General features: G+C 37.2%; 1 pseudogene; it reads right to left on the reverse strand.

Moving 5' to 3' along the window:
- Window positions 1–904: 904 nt before the first annotated feature.
- Window positions 905–1,855, reverse strand: LOC101266313 (peptidyl-prolyl cis-trans isomerase CYP59-like; annotated as a pseudogene).
- Window positions 1,856–26,561: the final 24,706 nt, after the last annotated feature.

The raw sequence follows: 26,561 nt of genomic DNA on the forward strand, positions 1-26,561 counted from the left end.
GATTCCACTTTGTGAAATCATCACCATCAGATCAATAAAATTTTACAAAAATAAAATTTAATTTGAATATATTTGGATGTGAAGGGTTATTTGATAGATGAAAGAGCATTAAAAGTTTAAGAATTTTAATAGAGAAAAATGTTCTCAACTTTTGATTTCTCGATCCACTAGTCATCGGAGTTCACTGAATTTGGCTCAATACAATATTCATAAAGAGATTTATGTAGAATTTACATGTAGAAGAGTCAGAAGACACCAATCACCATGAAGGTTTCATTATTTATATCATTAATACTCTCAAAACCAATTAAATGTATCACCAAATTCATATCTCTATGGGTAGACGACCATTTGACATTTCTAAACCAGTAAAGAATGGATGCAATCAAGCATGATAAAATAGAACAAGCATCACTGAAATACATGACACATTGATGACATCAATGTGTTATATAAAGTGCATAGTGCAAATTAGAGATTGAAATCGATAGCACAATAAAAGTCAGTTAAATTTTCAAGATTTAGGTTCAAATAGTACATTCATCTAACAACACCATATGTTTTTATGAAAGTTAAAGGGCAAGCCAATCAAAATCTTATGCAATAAGATGGGACCATTTCGATAAAACAGGTCAATGTCACTACATAGACACATTTTTATACATGGATAAAAAGTGTGAATGACATAATAAGCATAAATGAATCTATTTTACCATCCTTAACATGGATTTGTTATTTGGCGGTGTTTTCTCCCTTTGTGCTTTCTTGTCTCTTTTATTGTTCTCAAAAATTTTGAGTACTTAGAGTTACCATCTCTGCCATGGTGCTTGTTGTCTTCTTTTGGCTGTTTCATGGCATCAACAGAGCCATTATTGAATCGGCCACTACTTCTTTGGTTTCTAGGTCAATATTGGGACCATAACTTTGCTACACTTTGACTGAAATCAACTCGTATCCTTTGATCATCAATTTTAGTATTATCCATCTTAAAATATGTTTGCTCACAAGACTTTTTGTGCTAAAGTGACTATTCCCATTCTTTTGATCTATGATAATTTCAGCATATGTCACAGTTTCAAATCATGAGAATATTATATATCGTGCTTCCTCTTCAGTTGACGGATTTAAATTACAAACAAAGAGCACATTGTTAGGGGTTTCATCTCAGCATCAGGAATGTCTCCTACACTTTCAAGTAATACTTCTCGAAGGTGTGCTTCCTTCTCTTCATGAACACCTAATTCCTCATCCTCTTGTATCCAATCATCCTCTTGTCGAACATCATCAATCTCATCTTTCGGCTTTCTTTCAGGTGAAGCATCTGAAATCAAGTCAGCTAACTGGAAAGGATCATCGAAAGGATCATACAATATGTAAGTGTTTTATTCAGACATTTTGATAAGGCTTTCCCTTGTCATCCACATAAGCTTAGTTTATCCTATTCAATGTGTCAAATTGTTCTGTAATCGCTCTAAAAACAGTATGCTCCCCATCAAGGGAGTCGAGATCATTACATAACGTGATATAAAACTGGAGAAGAATTTCTTCTCTCTAGTACCAGCGCTAGCCATCGCTATAGTTCCCCTCTTTGAATGCTTCAAGTCAGAATGAATCTCATCATCAAAAAAATAAGCCTGATTACTGTATAAAAATTTGTATATTGAATCCCCTCCCAAACCTGTTCTGGTTGGATCTCCCGTCTGCGTTGTCAAATCCTTTCGAACAGTTTGAAAGAGACAAATATGGAAAATTTGATCTTGCATAACTTCAGAAAGCTTTTGCACGTTAGAGGGCATCGACCGGTGAACAAATCCTTTACGATGTACCACAAACTTGTCACAATCATCAGCAACATAGCGGAGGATGACGGAGGATGATTTTTTTTGAAATAAATAACAGGAGGAAGAGAGAGAGTGTATATATATATATAGACCGAGAGGGGGATGTTTCTGGTTTGTTTTATGGAATCTTAAGGCAGAAATAATGAAAAGTTTCTTATTTTATTTATTTCTCCTACTTTCTTTAGGAATAGAATTTTAGGATTTAATTTCCTTGTTGGAGAAGGATTGAAAATAGTAGACAAAAAAAAAAGAGGGGACAAAAGTCCTTTTTGATTTTTGGTAAATATTTTGAGAAACAATATTTTCAAGAAAAAAAGTTCCTTGAAAATAAAAATAATTGAATTCCTTCAAAAGCTATTACTACCACAATTGATCAAGTTTTCTTTCCTTAATAAGAGGTATCGAGTTTGAATCTTAATTATAAAAAAATCTTTGGTGGGACACATTACCCCCAAATGGAGCCCTGTAGTAGAGGTGTATATGAAGGGGTTGGTTCGAATTTTTTAAATATCAAACCAAATCTTTTCTTTCAAATTATTAAATTCATAAATCAATCTAAACTAAAATAATATATGTTTTTTTAATGTTTTTCAACCTCTAATATTTTTGGATTACGTTCGGGTTCAATACCAAACCATTAAACCGTTTATGTAATTTTTTTTAATTTTTAAATGAAAACAAAGTAATAATTTTTTGACTTTGGGGGTTCTTGAATTATTCTGGTAAATTATTCATACAAACATATAATTAACTTGTATACCAAATATTCTTTAGTCCAACTTAACTGCAATTGTCTAAGGTGCTTCAATAGTATAATAATTTAATTGTATAAAATATATACTGCAAATTTATAAGTCAAAATGGAAGTGATCATATTTTAAATGTACTAAATTGTGCTAAACAGTCTAATAAGTATTCAGTTACATCATTAAAAATTTAAGAAAAATTAAAATTATGTTATGCATTTTAGATTTCTAAACAAATGTAAAACTAAAGAACATATTAAACATTATTGCCAATTTTATTGTTGAATTAATTACTTTTTTAGCATTATTAATCTCAAAAAACTTGAAAAAATGTGTAAATAATATAAATTATTAAAATGCATAAGCAATATTTACATCAAAGTAAATACTTTTATGTATAAAATAAATTCTAAAAATTACACGAATAATGTCCGGTTGGCTTAGTCTGATGTTGACTTTGTTTTAGTTAAACCAACCCAACCCAAATATAGTAAAAGTCTCTTTCTTCAATACCGAATCAAGTCAAATCAAATCATTAGTAAGGTTTTATTTTCTTCCGATATAACTCGACTTACGTTTTCATTAATGACTCTAACTTAGTACAAAATCATATCAGACCACCCCCAACCATGACTCAAATATTAATATTTAAACAAATTTAGGTCTTGTTTCTAGCAAAACTTTCCTACATCCCCCTCCCACCTCCCCTCCAAACAAACATCCCCAACAATAATTCATTTTCCCTTATGTATGTTCTGTAGTGACATATTGATATCCTTTTTACATTAGGACATCAAGCAGTGCTACATATTGATATCTAAATAGGGATTAAAATACATAGGTCGATCATATTACGTGGAAACATCATCTATAATACATAAAAAATTATGAATTGGTAAAGCCAAACGATTGTTCTCATCCATTCTCTAAAAGATCCCTACGAGCTCTCTATTCTAATCCATCACTACACGTCCGATGAGTACATCTGGGCTACTATATTGTTGTATGTAGACGTTATGAATTTGTTCCTTTCTCGAATAACCATCTTCATGGTTGTAAGGAATCAAAGATTGGAAGAACAATACTATTTTCTTTCTCTGCGTGCATACTTATCATTTAGAGCTCGTAATCGAGATGCCTTAACATGTTTTATATTAAAAAGTTCTTCAGGACATCGAGGTGGGTGTTCTAATCTTGCCAATCCTATAACCAATATCTATACCCTTGTTTAGGTAAAAGAAAACCTTTTACCTTCGTTTTCCTCCATCACATAAACAATAGTTACCTATATAATACATGTAACACATATATTATGGAGAATAACTTATGTCTTTCTATTTATCAAGACAAGATACTTATACAAATACATATGCTTCTATGAAAGGTAACTAGCCAAAGTAAATCAAGAAAATCAACTAAGAATCTTATCCTATAATTAAGTTATCTATATATGGAAAGATAATATTTACACCAATTATATTCTATAAAACTCCCCCTCAAACCGAAGAACAGACGTTGATCATGCCCCGATTGTCAAAAAGATAATTAACCCGAGCTCCATTTAACGCCTTTGCGAAAAAAATCAGGATCTCCTATCTTTACATAACCGGTGGAAATCAAGTTATCTTGGATCTTATCACAAATAAAGTGACAATCTACCTCGATATGCTTTGTTCTTTCGTGATACACAGAATTTGTGACAATAGGAAGAGTAGATTGATTATCAACTTGAGTTTTGTTGGTGTAGAATGTCTTCTTCCAATTTCTTTTAATATGTGATGTATCCACATGATCTCACTTGTGGACTGCACCATATCTCTATATTCAAATTCTCCACTGAATCGCAATACACGCCTTGTTTTTTACTTCTCCATGACACCAAACTACCCTCAACAAAGACATGATAACCAGTAATTAATCGTCTATTGGTTTTACATCCACCCGAATCAGCATCAGTAAAACACTAAATGTGAGTATGTCAGTGGTTACCATAAAAATTTCCATGTCCAGGGGATCTTTTCAAGTAGAATAAGATCTGTTCCAAGGCTTCCCAATGTTTGAATGTAGGCGCAGACATGAATTGGCTAACAACGCTCACTACAAAAGCAATATCTGTATGTGTTACGATGAGATAGTGTTGTTTCCTTACTAACCTTTATATCTCTCTGGATCACCAAAATGGCTGCCATTATCTCGGGCAGATTCACATTAGGGACCACTGGATTACCACTAGGTTTGGCTGCGGACTTTCTAGCTTCCACAAGTAGGTCAAAGATATACTTTCTCTGATATACAAATATTTCCTTCTTGCTTTTTGTTACTTCTACTCCAAAAAAGTATTTAGTTATCCAAAATCTTTTTTGTGGAATTTAGTATGCAAGAATGACTTTAGTGAAGAGATCTTGAAATTATCATTTCAGGTAATAACAATGTCTTCAACATATACCACAAGAACAATAATGCTAATTGTTGACTGTTATTAAAGAGTGAGTGATCACACATGTTTTTTTCAGGCCAAATTCCTCAACTACTTCACTGAATTTGTCAAACCATGAACGAGGGCTTTGTTTGAAACCAGACAAGGATTTATTTAGGCGACAAACTTTCCCATACCCCCCTTGAGAAACAAACAGGTGGTTGCTCCATATATACTTTTTCTTGGAGATCACAATGAAGTGACACCACCAGGAGATTCTATGACCTAGACTAGAGATTCACAATATGACTAATAACTATTTTAGACCTAACTAAGTGTAATAAACTTTTGTATGAAGTTTTAGAACCAAAATGCTAAGAAACAACCATGACGTCCGTAAACTAGCAAAATTGAACTAGTGAACGTTCTTAGATCTTGGGGAGGTTTGGGAGTATTGTCTGAAGTCTAAAACTTTTAAAAAAAGTCTTTATATAGGTAAAATAATGTATACAGGGTTATAACGTCTAAGTCCGAACCCCCAAGGATTTCCCGAGGGATCCACGAAGGGATCCCACTTTGGACCAAGCAAGCTGCCAAGAAGCAGCAGTTTTTGTACATGGAGGGAGCCAGTCCGTGTCGCGGACATGGAAAACCCAAGGAAAAAAGTTTTATCTGCAATGCAGACATATAACAGACTCTTCTGGTTCAAAAATTATTTTTAGAAATTTTGTGGAAGCAGCTCGCAAAGCGAACTTGTTTCCCGATGAAAAATCTGAAATTTGAATTCGAGTTTGACTTCATTAAAAGGTCAAATTAAGTGAGAGGTCTTTTGGGTATCTTAGGGGAGGGTTGTATATTGATTTTCAATCAGTTTTTCACCACAATTTTCCATGGAAACCAAATCCCCAAATCAAAACCCAAAAGCTCTCACCTCTCTCTACTTTCTCTCTCTATTCATCATCCATTGAAGAAGCGTTGAAGGTTGAAGTAGAAGATCAAATCCTCAAAGGTTCTATTAAAATTTCGTGGGCATTCATCTTTAAGGTATGGTTTCTTTCACTCCTGGGATTCTTTTCCCCAAGAGGTCCTTCAAAAAGACGATTTCTAAATACTCCAAAACTAGGGTTTTTCCTCTCACATGGGTCTTCTTTTAAAATGAAATTATGAATCAATTGTGATGAATTATGATGTATTAATGTTTTTTAGTTAAATATTTATTGTTAATTGATGATTTATTATGAGATTTCCCTAGACCCATGTCCTTCCCCCAATTTCATGACAACTTTGAGTTAATATGGTGAATTGTGAAATTATGAACATGTGGATTGATTATGTTGTTTTTAATTATCCAATTCCTTATTGAATTTAACTTATTTATGTATTGGATATGTATTCTTGGTAATGGAAGTATAAATTCTCTTGAAATGGGCAATGAGGTGTGTTGATTGTCTCTTCTTGGGTTCAATTATGAAGTGTGAGTTAATTAGATAGTAATGCTTCTATGTCTAATGTGTGGTTGTGATGTTGATGCTAAGTATTCCTCATCCATTACCCTAAGACATTTATTTATACATTATCTATGTATGCATGTTATGATACGACTATTGTATGATTGAAAGTAGTTTCTTATAATTACGATAAAGTGTAAATGAAAGGTTTACGAACTTGTATGTGGTTTTTAAAGTGAAAAGATAGTTCTCACTCATGAATTCCTATGAGCTATTATCATAACATGTTAACATAGGGTTGTATAAGAGACTAATGTGATCTTGTATGAATATGATGATTACTAAAGGGAATAAATGCTTAGCACCAAAAGTGCATGTAAATGAGATGGAGGTCTCACGTTTAGTAATTATAGTCTCCCACATGGGTTTCCTCACGTTAGTAAGTAAGGATTCCCTAGTTATGTGTTGTCTCATGAGATAGAAACCTAAGTCAAAGATTCTAGCAACAATTTCCTTGACCCTTAACTATGTGCCCACATAGGAATCGAGCTTAGTTGATCCACCTAGATAGCTACGTAAGAATAGTTACACCTTAGGCAAGTGTTAACCCTCTCTTTTTGGTGTGGGAGTAAAATAATGAATTCTATGTAGCTCACATGGTATAAAGAAGGTTATTGCACTTATCTCCCAAATGTAAAAGTAAATGAATAAGTTAAGCATGTGAACTCTTATTAGGGTTGTATTAAAGGATACTACATAGTGTGAGGGAGGGTATGAGACTTCTCTTACACATTGCACACGTGGGATCCTTAGGGATGGTTGTAGTAGTGTTATCTTATGATTATGATTATTATTATTATTATGATTATGATTATATTGATAAGATATGAGTAGTATTGATGGATGAAGCATGTTATGAAAATATGAGAATATGTTGTAAGTATGAAGTGGGTTGCTTAATAAGATATTTATCTTTAGATAGGGTTATGGGTCTTTATTCTATTGCAAAAATGTTGCTTGAGTTTCTTATATGTTGGGTTGACTTATGATGTTCCATATATGTGTATATTTAGTTATTTGATGTTATGCATGGTTTTGACTAAGTTGTGCCTTTTCTCATGTATTAATGATTTTATGCATAGGGACTATACTTAGGACATATGGTTTGTACTAACCCATATTTTCTCTCTCTTTTCCAAACATTTTAGGTTAGGGCCATTGATGAGATTCGTGGCTATTGGAGAAGAAGACTTGAATCTTTCCTAAGTCAATTGAAAAGTCCTCATGAGTTCCGAGGATAGAGTCGCTTATACGCTCAAACTTACTTCTGAAATAAGAAGTAAAGTGGTCGTATCATGTAAAGAACCCAACTAATGAGGTTGGGACCGTTCCCACGAGAAAAATTGTTCAGACTTAACTTTATTCTATTATTACTATTATTTAGCAAATTATTTTCCTAGAAAACAAAAGACAGCAAAGGGGAGTTTTTATTTCTAAATTAATGAAAGAAATTAACTAGATTAAAGTAAACAACTAACAGATTCAAATCTTAGAGCTTAATCAATTAATAAAAATAACTAGCGCTTAAGTGTTCCCCACATGTTCCGAACTTGATAATTCTTAGTATAACAATTCTTTCCTAGTATGTTGCATGTAAAGTGATAAGTTATGTATCTCAAAATCCTTGGTCAGGCATCTAGAACATATCACTCCGCACCTTGGTCCGGCTACATGTGTTTCTATACTAACCCTTACCTTCACCTCATATTAAGCATTGTATTCAATATTTGACTAAGTTATTACCTCGTACAAATTGACACTAGCCTATTAGATTGTATACACTAAATCTATGTTGATAATTCTTTTCCTATTATCTACCTTCTTGGTCCGACAAGTAGCATTAAGGCAAGTTCTAACTTTGGCCATCCTTCAAAAAGACTTCTAAACAAAAGAATTATCAATACATGCAAGACACTATTTTAGAATTGCTATTTTAGTTAGTTTTTACCTCATTATTCACCCATTCTTCCCACAACCCTAGTTATGGAGTTTACTTACCCATGGTCATAATCACATTATTCATATATTTAATATATGAATTCATGCACTTACTTTGATGAGAAAGAATAAAATCCAGAAATTTACTTGATTAATCAACAAAAGAACCAACAATCAATTCCAGAAAAAGTGTAACAATTGCTAAAATTTATCCTTCAATCCTTGAATAAGAGAACTACAGATTATCCAAAAGTCTAACTATCAAAAATTCTACTATCAAAGAGTCTATTATCAAAGAGTCTATCATCAAAGAGTCAACCCCAAAAACGAGGTTTTTTGAAATATTTATAATAAAAACAAAAACCTAATAAAAAAGGATTCTAATTACTTAAAAACTTTCAAAACGCGTCCGAGTCGACGGACCTCCTGACGGACCGTCGTAGTCACGACAGGTCGTCATGTCCTCCGTCGTCCCATACTTCACAAATTCCTCTGCAGCTTTCTTCATTACCCTCAGTGGAAGGTATGACGGATCGTTCCAAGCATGACGGTCCGTCGAGGGTCTCTGTTCCGTAATACTTAAGCTTCTTAGAATTTGGGTACAGGTTCAACTCTCGTGTCATTGCAACAAACAAGCAGGACGGACCATCGTGGCTATGACGGTCCGTCGTAGACTTCAGTAATCCCACACTAAGTCAGACTTCCCCATCTTCCTTTATAAGGTTCACTACGATGCCACCTACGGTCCGTCACAGGATCGACGGACCGTCATAAGCTCCGTAGGTGGTCTCTTCTGCATTTTTCGCTCAAAAACTTCCGCGTTCATCTTTGGACAGATTTCCTACAAATAAGGAGAAACTTCCATAAAAATCAATACAAAAAGACTTTTGGACACACACTAAACTTAAAGAAAAAGCATTAAAAATACCGTGAAACCACGGTATATCAACACCCTCAACTTAAATTCAATTTTTTTCCTCAAGCGACGCACTATGACTCACTACAAAATCTTTGTACAATAGTATCCATATTTTAGGTTTTGCAATCATTTGGCCATCAATCCCAATCAGTTTTATCATGTTTATGCATGTTATCACTATTAGGCTTGAATTATTTGGTATTTTGACCATGACACAGATTCACGACGCACTGAAACCTATCCTCTTCAATTTTCTCATCGAGGTGCTAATATTTCCGGTATTGAAACTAGTGTCCTCACTTCAAAACAACATCCTCATTTTTCACACAATGATTTCAGTTTGAGTATAAGGATTACTTTTCAACACTCACTCTCAGAACAAATTCACAACTCATTCATACATATTTCCATAATCTTGCCCTTATTTTCACTGCTTTAAATTCGCCATACAACTCTTAGGATCACGATGGGACGTTCTTAGCTTGTAACATTGGCTCATGGTCAGGTACGGTATATTTAGGTATACTTTAGTGACTTTTTTCCCTCTTTGACATATCGACAAAGCGTACCACTTTTTATCGTTTTGTTTAGCACAATTTCTCATATTCTTTCACCTTGCTATTTTCCCTTGTTTCTTCATTTGTGTAAGTGACTCTTTTCTTTTCTTGCTTGTATTTATTATATTTTTTCATTTCACTTTTGTTTCAACTGGTTCTTGAGTCACTTTACTTTTGTTCTTTCTCTCTCTTGATTTTTTCAACCTCACTTTCAAGAGCATTCCTCATAATATCCACCCTCAACTCATGGCTTTGTCATGAGTCAAAGTACACAATACCCAAAGTTGGGTTAGAGCCACAAAAAGGTTGTTTAATGCATCAGCCACCCTCAAATTATGTTTTTGGCATAAGTTGGGTGCACATGTCCAAGGAGGGACCAGGGCCAACACATTATTCCCAGAAAAGATCATTTGGGGTGAAAAAGAAAGGTCTATATCATTTGGATCAAAGAGGGATTAATTTCATTGGTTTGTTTAAAAATTTTATTTAAGCTAAAAATTGGCTATATTGAACAAAGGCCTATGATCCTTTCCTAATTGTCTATTACAACTTACTTTTCGCAGGACTAACTAGGCAAGTTCTATCTCAATACGAATAGTGGACTATTCAAATTTTCCTCACACTCATTTGACATCTCATTACTCTAACAGATTATCAGACACTTAGTTCGATTCATAGACTTAGGGTCATGCAGTGGTGTATCTCTATGCCATGCTTAGAGCCAAACATTTATCAATTATTGTGCCTAGCCATGCCTCATTTTCATTATATTAGGGTATCATTTTTGTTTTAGCCATAATGCTTTAGAGTTATACTATGTACACAAGATATAGACATGCCGGTTCAACAATAAGAATAATCATTCTCTTGGGGAAAAAAAACAAGCAAGAAAACCCCAAAAGAGGATCGTGAATTGGGCTACTCAGAATTCACCCTAGGACTCAAATTCCATTTACCCCACTCAAATTCCATTTACCCCAGCAGCTGACTCTACAACCCTAATCTCACGCGCCACCTCGTCAGCAATTGAGGCGTTCCTCGAAGTCTCCAATGTCACAGTGCTCCTTCTTTCGTGCTCTAGCCTCATCCTTATCTCAACCGCTATGCCTCTTGGCATGCTCTCAAGGTAGAGGTGGTGGAATCTATGAATTAGCGAATAAAGCCACCAACAATGTGTCCTCAGCAGGCTCTGCAAAAGGGGTCTCAGACTCAGGCACCCTAGCCTCTAGTATCATATCAATATCTTCTCTCTAACTCTCAACTGCAGCCTGAAGGGTCGACATGTCCACCTGAGGGGCTGGCCGGGCTAGCACCCGCAACTCAAAAGTGTATAAGCGCTGATGAAACTCAGAGATCTTCCGCTCTTTGTGCAGAACCATCTTATGCTCCAAGCGCTCCTCCGCCTCAGCAATAGACCTCTGCATCCAAGGCTGGATGTGATGCAGAAGTGTGTCCATCTGAGCCTCTAGTTTCTGGACCTTAGCAAGTGGGACCAGAGCGGGAAAGGGGCTGAGCGAGAGGAGCTAGGGGCAGTGTTACTACCCGGGATGCTACTACTCGAGATAGACACGACCGGGGTAGTGTTAGTGGTTTCAGAATCACCTTATGTAGCCGTTCGAGAATGTGCTACTGTATCAGGCAGATTTTCACCAAGTGGGGGAATCTCTGGATGGAGCCTTCTACGTGGAGCCACTCATTGGCCTCATCCCTGATGAGGCCGATATCAACAGTGCCCAGTGGAGTCTTGAGCTGATCAATGTGCCAGATGGGCACACCTACGGACCTTCATAGGGAAAATTTCATGTACGGAAAAGGGTAAGTAGTTGTAACGTTGAAATCCCTGTCATGCATGACTGCCTGTAGAAGCCAAGCAAAGTCCACCTCAAACCCGGCTATCATCGCTGCCATCAGAACTACGGGGTCCCATGTAACTATATTATCAGCAGCTGAAGGGGAGAGGCAGTAGCGGACAATCAACCATAAAAACATAGTCGTGAAGGTCAAGTGAGCCTTTTTGATGGCTCTCTTCGCCTCTGTTACCCAGTCGGTAACCTCTCCATAAATAGACAAGTGCAGGACCATCCACCTCTTGGTGATCTCTCTCAGCGATGGCTCATGCAAGAATTTGCCATCTTTTACAATTTGCCACCGGTAGTCAAACCAGCTGTAAGAGGGATCTTGTTGGCAGCAACATCCTCACCGTATAAATACCGGCGGATGGCAGGCAGGGATATGTTGACATGTATGCCGCTTACTCTGATGTTCTCGAGTGGGGACTGTTTGGCGGGGGCAACCCAGCTATCTATCTGTGATCGGAGAGTAGCCACATAAGAGACGTAAAACTCTTGGACGAACTCCTCACTGTAGCGGCCTAAAGAGCGAGCAGTCCACTCTAGCCGGTGTCTGGTGAACAGATTGTGGATATTTGGCATGGTGGGGAGACATCTCGTAAGGACCCGCCTCTCCAGTGTAAGGGTCCGTGTCATTATGCCTTTATCATTTAGAAACTTGGATTCTGAATACACTTGGTATTTCCCATCGACACCCCTCCCCCCCCAATTGTGCTGGTCGGCAAGCGGGGTGAGAGCACCAGTTAGTGAGCCTGTAGTGGAACTAGGAGTTTCAGCCTCATCAGAAGAGGCAGACGGTGCAGCTGTGGTAGGTACAGGGATTTGTGCGGACTTGGAGGCTTCCTTCGACCATAAAACTCCTAAGGTACCAGATACTCGTTCTTCATGTGTAACATACCAAGAAGGTGTGCCGACCAGTGTGCGCTCCTCATCAAACTGGGAGGCAGTAACTACGCTGGATGCAACCTTTTTAGGCTTAGCTGGTTGCACGTGCAGCTCATGCTGGAGTGGCAGTACCTGGGGGCACGTACTCGGGATCATGCTCATCATCAGAGCCTATAGCAAGTCGAGAAGACGATGCGACAGAATTTGAACTTCCACGTGCGTAAACTCGATCTTGTTTCGGTGCCATTAGAGATAGTACCTGGAAAGAATCATTATTAGTACTAGAAGGAGCAAATAAGACCAGAAAAAACAACAAAAAATAAATATAAGAGCAAATTTGTAATGATATCTCTGTAGTAACAGTGAAACACGACGGACCAGGTGAGGGCTCATAGTGAGTATGATGGGCCGTCATGGGGTCCGTCATGTCTTACTTCAACTATGTGCATGTGGAGACCCTTGAAGGAAAGTCTCTGACAGCAATGAAGGATAAGCAGGACGAACCGTCGTGATAATATGGTCCGTCATCGATGTCCATCGTGGGGCACTTAAAAAAAAGTATGGAGACCCTTAGGAGAGGGGTCCCTGACCGTCATGACGGTTGTGCAGGACAGACCGTCCAGGTTATGATGGTCCGTCGTAGATGTCCTTCAGAGGACTCTTGGAAATAAAATGGAGACCCTTAGGACAAGGGTCTATGACAACCATGACGGTTGTGCAGGACGGACCATCGTGGGAACGACGGTCCGTCGCATGTGTCTGTTGGTGGACACTTAGAAAAAGTTGGAGACCCTTAGGAATAGGGTCTCTGACAACCAGAACAGTTGTGCAGGACGGATCGTCGAGGGTATGAAGGTCTCTCATTGATGTCCGTCAGAGCACACTTGAAAAAAATAGAGACCCTTAGGAATAGGGTCTATGACAATCAGAACGGTTGTACAAGATGGACAATTGAGGGTATTACGGTCCGTCATAGATGTCCGGCAGAAGACACTTTGGAAAAAAGGAAACCCTTAAGAATAGGATCTCTGACAACCAGAACGGTTGTGTAGGACGGACCATCGAGGGTATGACGGTCCTTCATAGATGTCCGTCAGAAGAAACTTAGAAAAAGTTGGAGACCCTTAGGACAAGGGTCTCTGACAACTATGACGGTTGTGCAGGACAAACCATTGTGGGAACGAAGGTCCATCACATGTGTCCGTTGGTGGATACTTAGAGAAAACGAATAGTGGGGTGTTGGAATAGATCCTATGATGGTCTATCGTGGATACGACGGTCCATCATCTGGGTCTCGTTCTGTCATTCAGTGATAGAACTGAGGATGACACAATCATACCCTTATGACTCAAATGGAATACTCAGTGTTAACCTACATATTTCTAACCCAAATACCTGGCGAACTAGCAATGATAAAGCACCAATTTCTCAAGTTTTAACAAGGATATTCGAGAACTCTCAACCTACGTCAGACAAAATTGGATCAAAGAATGAAGACCCACCAAAAAAATAGGTTAATTGTAATTGAAAAAACAAAACTTCAATGTAAATGGGTAGATATCAAAGACACATACCTGACAAGAGGAGAAAAACAAGCAAATGAGGCACTTGGTTATCAAGAGCAGAACCACAACAGCAGACCACAAACAGTAGAAAAAAGATTTGTGGAATTGGGGATTTGGGGAAGTGATCAGGTTATAGACAAGAGAGGTAGGAAGTTGGACGTTTGAAAGGGAGGGAATGGGAGAAAGAGGGGAGGAAATGGTTGAAATGAAGGGGTGGAGTTTTTAAATGGTCAGAATTTTTAAATTCCCCAGCCGGGTCGAGTCGGGTATGCTTATTAATGACGCAAAGAGTCCCCAACGATGGTTCATCATGGGTTCCGTCGTGTGTGCCCTAATTTTGAAAATAAATGAAAGACGTACCTGGGATGACAGATTCATGTGACGGTCCGTCGATGTATCCGTCAGTGACTGTTGTAGAGTGGTTTTCTACTGAATTTCCTGGTGATGTGCTACATGTAAATTTAAAACCCATTAGTAGAAAATGCTACCATTAGTAGAAAGAAAACTAGAAGTATTGGGTTGCCTCCCAACCACCGCCAGATTTAACGTTGCGGCACGATAGAAAACACTTGATTACTCAAACTTCATCGAGATGGTATGCCTCGATCACTTCATTCGTTGATTCAGCATGCCCGAAATATATTTTTATTCGTTGTCCATTCACCTAAAACTGCACACCCTCCTTGGTTTCATACTCAACTACTCCATGAGTGAATAGTTGGGTAACTAAGTAAGGGCCAGTCCATTTAGACTTTAGCTTGCCCGGAAACAAGCGCAACCTAGAATTAAATAAAAGCACCAAATCCCCAACCATAAACTCTCGTTTTTCAATTTTTAGGTCATGGTACTTCTTCATCTTTTCTTTGTAGAGGGCTAACCTTTCATAAGCTTTCGGGCGAAATTCATCGAGTTTATTCAACCAGTTAACCGTTGTTCTGCAGCTTCGTTCCAATCCATTTTCAACTTCTTCATAGCCCATATGGATTTATGCTTTAATTCAACCAGATGATGACAAGCTTTCCCATATACAAGTTGGTATGGGGACATACCTATGGGACTCTTATAGGCTGTCCAATAGGCCCAAAGAGCATCATCAAGCCTCCTTGACCAATCCGTTCTACTAGCGTTCACTGTTTTTGATAATATCTGTTTGATCTCCCTATTTGACACTTCAACCTGCCCACTAGTTTGGGGATGGTAAGGTGTAGCCACATTATGGCGAACCCCATATTTCTCCAGTAATCCCTTGAACAATTTGTTGCAAAAGTAGGATCCCCCATCACTAATAAATGCCCTTGGGGTACCAAATCAAGAGAATATATTATTTTTCAAGAACGCAATGATACTCTTGCCTTCATTGTTTGCGAGGGCGATATCTTCCAACCATTTAGATATGTAATCAACCGTTACTAAAATATACTTCATTCCATGAAAACTCACAAAAGAACCCATAAAGTCAATACCCCAAGTATCAAATAACTGAATCACAAGAATAGGGTCTAGAGGGAGCTCTTGCTTTCTTGAAATGTCGCCATGTCTTGGCATCTATCACATGCTTTAGCAAACTCATAAGCAACTTGATGAAGAGTTGTCCAATATTAACCACATTGTAATATCTTATGAATGGTTCGGATATCACTATGATGTCCACCAACAGGTGAGGAATGACATGCCTCTAAAACACTCAACACCTCACATTCTAGCACACAACGTCGAATAATACCATCGGCACAACTCATATATAAGTATGTTTCATCCCAAAAGAACTTCTTCACATCGTACATGAATTTATTTCTTTGATGAAAGGACAAGTCCGATGGAATAATATCACTAGCCAGATAGTTCGCGAAATCTGCGAACTATGGAATCAAGTCTTGTGAGGTAGCCAATACATGATCATCGAGGAAAGTATCATCAATATAAGTCTTATACCCTAACTCTCTAATAGCTTCATCTAGACATGACAAATGATCGGCAGTAATACAAAACGAATCAACCCCGGTTTTGCATCCTTCTTTTCCATCAAATATCTCAATGCCGAATGGTCAGTATGCCCTATAACTCTAGTACCTAGCAAATAGGAGTGAAAATTTTCAAAAGCAAAGACTACTGAAAGGATTTCTTGCTTAGTCACTGTGTAGTTCTACTGGGCTTCATTTAGGGCTTTACTAGCATAGTAAATGGGGTGAAGGATTTTGTTCCTTCTTTGTCCCAATACCACACCAAGAGCAACCCCACTAGAATCGCACATCACCTCAAATGGAATGTTCCAATCCGGAGAAATAATGATAGGTGCAGAAACCAAATTTTCTTTTAGCTCGCCGAATGCTTTAAGACAAGAGTTCATCAAAATAATATTTACAATTTTTCTCCAGCAGTTTGTACAACGGATGTGCAATTTTTGAAAAATCTTTGATGAATGTCTGGTAAAAACCTGTATACCCAAGAAAGCTTCTCACACCTTTTATAGAGATAGATGGGGGGAAGTCTCTCTATTACATAGACATAACTCGATCAACCTCTATGCCCTTTTCTGAAATGCGATGACCCAAAATAATACCTTCTTTCCCCATGAAATGGCATTTTTCCTAATTTAGTACTAAATTGCAGTCTTCACATCTCTTAAGGACCATAGATAAATGGTTCAAACACCTCTCACAAGATTCACCAACCAGGGAAAAATCATCCATAAAAACATCAATAGTATCTTCCACCATGTTTGAGAATATCGACATCATACATCTCTGAAATGTGGAGGATTCATTGCACAACCCAAACGGCATTCTCTTGAACGCAAAGGTCCCATATGGACAAGTAAAGGTGGTTTTCTCTATATCTTTTGGTGCAATAGAAATCTCATTATACCCCGAATATCCATCAAGAAAATAGTACCACCCTTTTCCGACAAGTCTATACAACTTTTGAACCATGAAAGGCATAGGAAAATGGTCTTTTTCGGTCCATGCATTTAATTTACGGTAATCCATACACACCCTCCATCCAGTAACCGATCTCATTGGAACAAGTTCATTTATATCATTTGGGACCACAGCCATTCCCTCTTTCTTAGGTACACACTGAACAGGGCATACCCAACTACTATCGGCGATCGGATAGATTTCTTTAGCATTCAATCATTTAGTTATTTCCTTCTTCACAACCTCTTACATAGGTGGATTTAAGCGTCTCCGGTGCTCAATACTTGTTTTATGATAGGTCATGAGTTGGATTTTATAAGTACAAATACCAGGAGGGATCCCAATAATGTCTGCAATAGTCCACCCAATAGCTCTTTTGAACCGTTTTAGCACTTTCACCAAACTCTCAACTTGTTGTTCATTCAAATCTGATGGAATAATTTTCGTCAAAGAGTCACTATTGACTAAGAAATCATACCTGAGATGAGGTGGGAGAGCTTTTAGTTCTAACTTTGGAGCCTCCTCTATAAATGGTTTCGCGGGTGGAGACTTGCGATTCTTCATGTCTAACTCATATTTCTTCGGTTTAAATTTAACATCACCTCGATGAATAGCCGCAACTAATGACCCATATTGTTCAATGCAATAGTTATCAAAATTCATTATCACTGCCGCTAATGCTTCTACACCTAGACGCTCTTATATTTGTGTCTCAGATGACTCACAAACTTTGAAGGATATAGCAGATACCGATTGGAGCTCACCACTCTGCCTCATGGACCTACAAATTTTGAAGGTCAGTTCTTCATTGTTCAACCGAAATTTCATCTTCCCCTTTTCCATATCAACTAAGGCTCTACCCGTAGCAAGGAATGGCCTCCCAAGAATAATAGGCACTTCAAAATTGACTTCATTAATCAAGAATAACAAAATGTGCCGGAAATATGAACGACTCCACTTTTACTAGCACATCGTGAAGTATCCCTTTAGGATTTTTTACTATTCAATCGTCCATCAGTAGACGCATCGCAGTGGGATTTGGATCACCCAATCCCAACTTCTTGTAAATCAAGAGGGGCATGAGATTTATGATTTCCCCCAGATCACATAATGCTTTCACAAAATGTAATAACCCGATTGTACAAGGAATAGTGAATGCACCTAGATCTTCTTTCCTTTGTACCAGAGATCTTGTAGCAATAGCAATACAATGCTGCATTCTATCATCATCCTCAAAAGTTACCGATCTTTTTTTTTTGCAACCAGATCTTTCATAAACTTGGCATAACCGGCATTTGTTCTAAAGAATCTACCATAGGGACATTGATAAAAAGATGTTTCAACATTGTTATAAAACGCCGATATTTACCATCCTCGGTCTTTTTCACTAATCTTTGATGAAATTGGGGAGGGGGGGGGTTCCAGGCATGGGAGTTACCTTTTTAGGCACTTCAGCATATTTTCCAGTGTTATCTTCTACTTCACCACTAACCTCTACCTCTCTATCATTATCTTTTAACCTTTTCCTCATTAGACGTCATAGGTGGGTCAATGGTTTTCTTACCACTTCTAATGTGATTGCCATACAATGTCCACCATTTTTTGGATTTTGGAAAGTGCTGCTAGGAAGAGTCCCGGTTGCCGTGTGTTCACAGTCGCAGATAATTGGGCCATTTGTAACTTACTTCACCACTAACCTCTACCACTTTATCATTATCTTTTAACCTTTTCCTCATTAGACGGCATAGGTGGGTCAACATTTTTCTTACCACCGCTAGTAGTGATTGCCATACAGTGTCCATCATTTTTTGGATCTTGGAAAGTGTTGCTAGGAAGAGTGCCCGGTTGCCGTGTGTTCACAGTCGCAGATAATTGGGCCATTTGTAACTCAAGCTGCTTAATCGATATTGCATGTGTATCGACTTTCTTCCCAATACCCGCTACATCACTCCTCAAATCTTTAGTGTGCTCATCAGTAGCATCGAACCTCCGCATCATTTTATGCAACATATCCTCAACTCGCTCCATACTACCTCCACCATCTCTAGGATTTACTTCACGATTTTTAACAGGAACATAGGGCCCATTCCTATCATTTCTGTTACCATAGTTACCCCTTTTGAAGTTTTTGTCGCGGTTGTAATTTCCATATCGTACATAATGACCCTCACAGTTATAGTTACCATGGATCGGACCTTTGTTTCCTTGACCATGGTTTCCTTGACCTTGGCGCCAATTCTCCTAATTTGAGCCTTGGGCACTCGGTTGAAAACCCCCCGTCTGCTCATTACCGCCTAGGAATTCTTCTCATAATAACATTCATCATTTGGTGGTGGTGGTTTGGACAATTAGTTGACTGCATTTATCTTTTCTGCGCACCTAGTAACATGTTTTAATACCAACCCAAGCTCAGTTCTCATCTGAACCATCTCTTCACGAATCTCATCTGTGGCTGGGTTATGTGAGGATTGCACTGTGAAGGTATTTCTTCCAGTATCTGACTTCTGAGTACTCCAAGCTTTATTATTCCGGGAGATTTTCTCAAACTTTTTAGCAATCTCGGCATAAGCACACTCCCCATAAGAACCACCCGCTATAGTATCTAATACCACTTTATTATTATCATCATGTCCCCGATAGAAGTATTCCTTCATAGACTCATCATCTATGTTGTGATTGGGGACACTTCTCAAAAATGAAGTGAATCTATCCCAAGAACTGTTAACTGACTCTCCTGGTAGTGCCACAAAGTTGTTCACTGTCTTGGTGATTTAGTTTCCTGGACACCGGGTAGTAACATGCTAAGAAAACGTCCCTTGGTTGGTTCCAAGTGAAAATTGAGTTATAAGGGAGCTCAGTGAACCAAATAGCAGCCTCTCCCATCTGTGAGAGAGGAAATACTCTTAGCCCTATTACATCCAAATCCAAATCAGGCCTCCCTACACAACTTTTACAGACTGCCCTTACAAATCTCTAGCAGAGAGCATTTGCATCAGCTACTAGTTACCAAAAAGGTTTGGCCTTGTTGTAGAGGGGGAAAGACAAGTGGCCCATCAGAGTCTGCAATATTATCATAGTCTCTGTAGTATTCTTAAGGACGTGGAGAGGGATTTTGTCCCCTTTGTTGATTTTCACTAGGATCATCGGGTAATAACTAACCATGAATATAAACTGGACCTGGGATGTTCTGGTTTGGATCATCATCGTTAATACCCAAGTTTCGATACATATTGCATAGTGTACGCTCTAATTCGTGATTGTAGGGAAACAAGGGTTCTCTTTCTCTCCGTGTATTTGGCATACAAGGAAGATAGTTCTGTAAGAATAAAAATCAACAGAAAAGTAAAATTAAGAAAATATTGACTAAACTTAGTAAAAATTTTAAGTTAATGTAAAAGCTACTTTCTCTGGTAGCGGCGCCACAATTTGATACGCTCAAACTTACTTCTCAAATAAGAAGTAAAGCGGTCGTATCAACTAAAGAACCCAACTAATGAGGTTGGGCTCGTTCCCACGGGGAAAATAGGTCACACTTAACTTTATTCTATTATTACTACTATTTAGTCAATTATTTTTCTAGAAAACAAAAGACAGTAAAGGGGAGTTTTTATTTCTAAATTAATTAATGTTATTAACTAGATTAAAGTAAACAACTAACAGATTCAAATCTTAGAGCTTAATCAATTAATAAAAGTAACTAGGGATTAAATGTTCCCCACAGGTTCCTTACTTGATAATTCTAACTATAACAATTCTTTCCTAATATCTTGAATGTAAAGTGATAAGTTCCTTTGTGCGACATCTAGAAAATTTCACTCCGCACCGTGGTCCGGCTATGTGTGTTGCTATACTAACCCTTACCTTTACCTCATATTAAGCATTGTATTTGATATTTCACTAAGTTATTACCTCGTACCAGTCGGCACTAGCCTATTAGATAGTATACACTAAATCTATGATGATAATTTTTTTCCTATTATCTACCTCCTTGGTCCGGCAAGTAGCATTAAGGCGAGTTCTAACATTGGCCATTCATTTAAAAGACTTCTAAACAAAATAATTATCAATACATGCAAGATACTATACTAGAATTGCAATTTCAGTTCACCCATGCTTCCCACGACCCTAGTTATGGATTTTAGTTACTCATGGTCATAATCACACTATTCATATATTTAATATAAGAATTCATGCACTTAATTTGATGAGAAAAAATTAAATCCAGAAATTTACTTGATTAATCAACAAAAGCACCAACAATCAATTCCAGAAAAAGTTTAACAATTTCTAAAATTAATCCTTCAATCCTTGAACAAGAGAACTAAAGATTATCCAAAAGTCTAACTATCAAAAAGTCTACTATCAAATAGTCTATTATCCAAGAACTTAACCCCAAAAACGAGGTTTTTCAAACTATTTATAATAAAAACAAAAACCTAATAAAAGAAGGATTATAATTAATAAAAATATTTCAAAACACGTCCGAGTAGACGGACCTTGTGACGGACCGTCGTAGTCACGACGAGTCGTCATGGCTTCCGTCGTCCCTTACTTCACAAATTCTTCTGCTGCTTTTTTCATTACCCTAAACGAAAGGTATGACGGACCGTTCCAAGCATGACGGTACATCGAGGGTCGCCGTTCCATAATACTTAAATGTATTGGAATTTGGGTAGTGGGACTACTCTCTGATTGATGCGACGAACCATCAAGATGGACCGTTGTGGCTATGACGGTCTATCATGGACTTCCGTAATCCCACACTAAGTCAGACTTACATCTTTCTTCAGCTGCTTCACTATGATTCCACCTACAATCCGTCACAGGCTCGACAGACCGTCATTAGCTCTGTAGGTGGTCTCTTCTGCATTTCTTCGCTCAAAAACTTTTGTGTTCATCTTTGGATAGATTTCTTGCAAATAAGGAGAAACTTACATAAAAATCAATACAAAAAGGCTTTTGGACACACACTAAACTTAAGAAAAAATCATTAAAAATATCGTGAAACCACGGTATATCAGCCGCCCATCAAGACTTATTAATTTTGTATGTGTTTTGAGACAATTATTCCATTATCATGTTGGGACTTCCTTGTAGCCTATATGGGAATATTGTAATAGACTAAGGGCTATGCCCAAACTATTCTGATTCACTTTTTAGATGGTTAAATGTGAGACAGACTATTAGACAATGTTGTTAAATCTAAGTGAGAAGCCTATGTAAGCTTCATAAATGAGGATCTATGTAAACCCCATATGCAATATGCGAGAAGTCTAAGTATACTTCGTTATAGAGAAAAGTTTTAATTTTTCTGTATTTTCTTTACCTATGATGTGTTATGACGAATGCTAAGGGCTTGTCCAAGGCCTCTTCAAGGACAAAGACGCCGGTTATGCCTATTTGGGTACTTTGGGTTGTAACATGAAAAAAAAATTCTTGATATCTAGATAGTGCAATGGCCAAATCTTAGATGCAACTAAGAAATTAAATAAGCGAACAAAAGTGAGTTTACCCATATGAGAAAATGTGTCTGAATTATCCACCCCATAAATCTGAACATACCCTTTAGCTACTAGTCGATCCTTAAGTCTAAAAACAGAGAAATCTAGATTCTCCTTGACCACAAAGACCCATTTGCATCCCACTGCCTTTTTTTCTTTTGGTAAATCCACCAAGTCCCAAGTGTGATACTCATCTAGTGCATGTATCTTCTCAAGCATTGCATTGTACCACCCAGTGTGACTCAAGGCTTCCTTAACTACCTTACAAACAATGGTAGAGTCTAGAGAAATAATCAAAGATCTATACATAGAGGATAAATGACCATAGGAAACAAAATTAACAATGGAGTATGAAGATTTGCAACAATGTGTACCTTTGCGAATAGCAATAGAGAGATTAAGATCTTATGGAAGATAGATCAATGAGGATCTGATAACAAAGTGACCAGTGCAGGACATGTATCATTGTCTTCTCACCTCCTCGAGTAAACTTGTACAATCAGAGGTCTTACTACCATAGATAGTGCAAAAGCCGACGGCACAGTAACCGATTGATCATCAATAAATGATCCAAAATATGGAGGGACAATATTTGATTCTTTTTTTTCAAAACATGGGTGACCTCATAGACCAACCACTCATATTCCTCCCCCTGACTAATAGAAATGGGAGGGGCGTAAAATAAAGGTGTAAGCTATAAAAATACCACATAAGTTAATACCAAATATTTTCCGTGTTTAGCAAAAGAACATTGATACCCCTTCTTAAACAAGAATAACCCCAAAAAAATGCACTTCAATGCCTTTGGATCCAATTTAGTGACAGATGGTCGAACATCTCGATCATAACAAGTTCTGCCAAACACCTTAGGTTCTACTAGAAATAATGACTTATTTGGGAACAGAAAACTGTAAGGCACATTTCAAGCATGAACCGTGGATGACATACGATGAATCAGAAAACAAGCCGTAGAGACTGCATCTGCCAAAAATTGTTTAGGAACCTTCATTTGGAACAAAAGTTCTCCGATTTTCTCAAGTAGATTCTTGTTCTTCCTCTCAACAACTCAATTTTGAGAGGGTGTATCAATACATGAAGACTGGTGGAGAATACCGTGTTGTCTCATGGACGATTGAAATGATTCTAACATATATTCTTTCGCATTGTCACTTCTTAGAATACGTACCGCAACATTAAATTGTGTTTTGACTTGAGCATAGAAGGAACAAAAGTGAGTTAACACTTATGGGTGACTCTTCATGATGTAAATTCAAGTCATACGAGAAAAATCATCCATAAAAGTAATAAAATACTTATGTTTGTTTTTGGAAATGACAGGGCATAGTCCCCAAACATCAACCAATTCAAAAGCAAACTCACCTCTCTTACTAATACTTTGACTTAATGAGTTGTGATGAGTTTTTGAAAATCGACATGACTCACATTCTAATGAAGAAATATTCTAAAATTGCAAAACAAAGCTTCTTTAATAAAGGTAGAGAAAGATGTCCCAATCAACAATATGCTTCAAATAGAGACACAACACTAGAGCAGGCAACAAAACGAGGCCCCCATTCCTACAAAATATAGAGATCAGTATATACATGTACTTTACCAATAACCTGATTCATCTTAATATTACAAAACAAACAATGATCCAGAAATAATGAATTATAACAATTAAGGTCTCTGGTAACTTCGCTAAGATAAATCAGATTGAAGGCCAACTTTGGTAGAGTTAATATTGATGATAAGGTAATAGTGGAGGTTTGTTTAACAGTCCCATATCCAACACTGTTACAACTTGATCCATCAGCTACAGTAACCAGAGAGAGAGCTTTGTGTGACTGAAAACTAATAAAAATGTTAGGATTACCGTTCATGTAATTTAAAGCACCTGAATCAATCACCCATTTATTTGAAGAGGTGATTACACATGTTTTATCTGCTTTTATAAAGGAATTAATTGAAGTGGATACCTTTAATAATTTCTAATATCGAGAGAATTTTGCAAACTCCTTTGTAGAAATCAAAATCCTTTTATCATACCTTTGAGTTCCCTGATTACAATGGTCATATTCCCAACAAAAATCTTATGCTATCAAAATGAAATGGTTGAGAAACCAACAAGGCCCAAACAAACTATAATCCCAAAAAAGAGACAATACCATCACCAAAATAAAATGACTAACCAGATCTGACAGCTCCAAGACCACTCTAGCTGAAAAATTTCAAACAAAGGGGATCTTGACAGAAAAAGACAACAATGTCTGAGAAGCCAATACACTTTCTGGACAACAACTCAACAAATAGAAGGATGGATAGGTTGTCTTCTTTCACACTATGTTTGAAAGTTTTGAGTTCTGACGAAATTACCTTATCAAGACACTTCTATAATGACTCAAACTTAAGATTTGAGTTCACAAACAGATCTCCAACAAATATTCTTAGCACCCTTTTTGAATTCCCTGAATTTTGAAGCACCAGCTTCACTCGAGAAAGGCAGACAATCATCATCAGATTCAAGAGTTTTAATCCAAACCTAGATGCTACAAAGTGGATTCTATACACTTAGAAAATCAATTTATCTGACAAAGAAATAGTTTCCAGATTTAAAGGTGAAAGATAGGGCTCTCAACTACTTTACCGAAGCCAAAGTAGCTTCCGGCGAAGTCAGAGTGACTTCTGGCAAAGCCCAAAATACGAGCTTAGACAGTTTCTGTAATACCACCTAACACGTATTATATGGAGAATAACTTGTGTCTTTCTATTCATCAAGACAAGACACTTATACATATACATATGCTTCTACGAAAGGAAACTAATCAAACTAAACCAAGGAAATCAACTAAGAATCTGCTCCTTAATTGAGTTACCTATATATAGAAGATATAATATTTTAACCGATTGTATTCTATAACAATATACATAAAATTAAATTAATTTTCCATTCTTTTCATGTATAATTTAATAAGTATTAATGCATGTAGTTGTTTTGATGATCTCCTCACAAGTGCAGAGATTTGGTACTCTATGGAGCATGGATACCTATCCAATGGAAAATATTATACAAGCATCAAAGTTGGCTGTGATAGGAAGTTGGTGAAGTTGCAGAGTACTTCACCAACAAAAAGCAACGAGATTGTTTGCACATTGTTCAATATTTTTTCATGGTATATATCAAACAATAGAAAACAATATTCATCATTTATTCAAAGAGAGAAACTTCCAAGCTTCAAAACAGTAAGGGATCTAATAGAGTGCTTCTATTTCTTTCTGTACCAACTATAATTTTGTATGCTTATAATAGTTCTTGCAGTGTAGGAATCATTTCGTTTATGAAGGAAACATCTCAAGGTTTTTTAAGTCACTACAAAATATAGGTTAAGGGTAACTTAGGGTCTTACGTTTGAAGTCAATATTAATTAATTAGGTTTAGTATAGTGCGCAGTATTGTATGTGCTCTGGCTTATCCAAGTAATAGATGGTATTGCTTAGTTTGGAGGTTAGCAGGCTAATCTCATTTGTTAAATTGGTTTTACCTTTGCCTGGAGAAGATTAATAAATGTAGATTGAAAAGATCTATCGACACAGGTCGTGGTTTTACTTCCTTGAGCAAGGAGGTTTCCATGTAAAGTTGTGTGTGTAATCTTTTCTTCAGTATTTACTTTATTTTTGGTTAGTGTAACTGTGCTAAGTTTATGGTCCCACAGATACTGGTGGACACATAGATTCCAATAAGTGGTATCAGAGCTTGACTTTTCACTTTGGTCAACACCGAGAAAAGAAAAAATCTTAAAAAAATAGTTGCCCAACAAATACAGAGGAAGGACAGTATTCTACGCGACCACCCTATTTCAATAGGTAATATTATGGGTGGTGGAAAAATCGTATGCATGACTAAATAAATGCAGAAG

The sequence above is a fragment of the Solanum lycopersicum genome, chromosome 12 (genome assembly GCF_036512215.1).
Source record: "Solanum lycopersicum chromosome 12, SLM_r2.1".
Lineage (NCBI taxonomy): Eukaryota > Viridiplantae > Streptophyta > Magnoliopsida > Solanales > Solanaceae > Solanum > Solanum lycopersicum.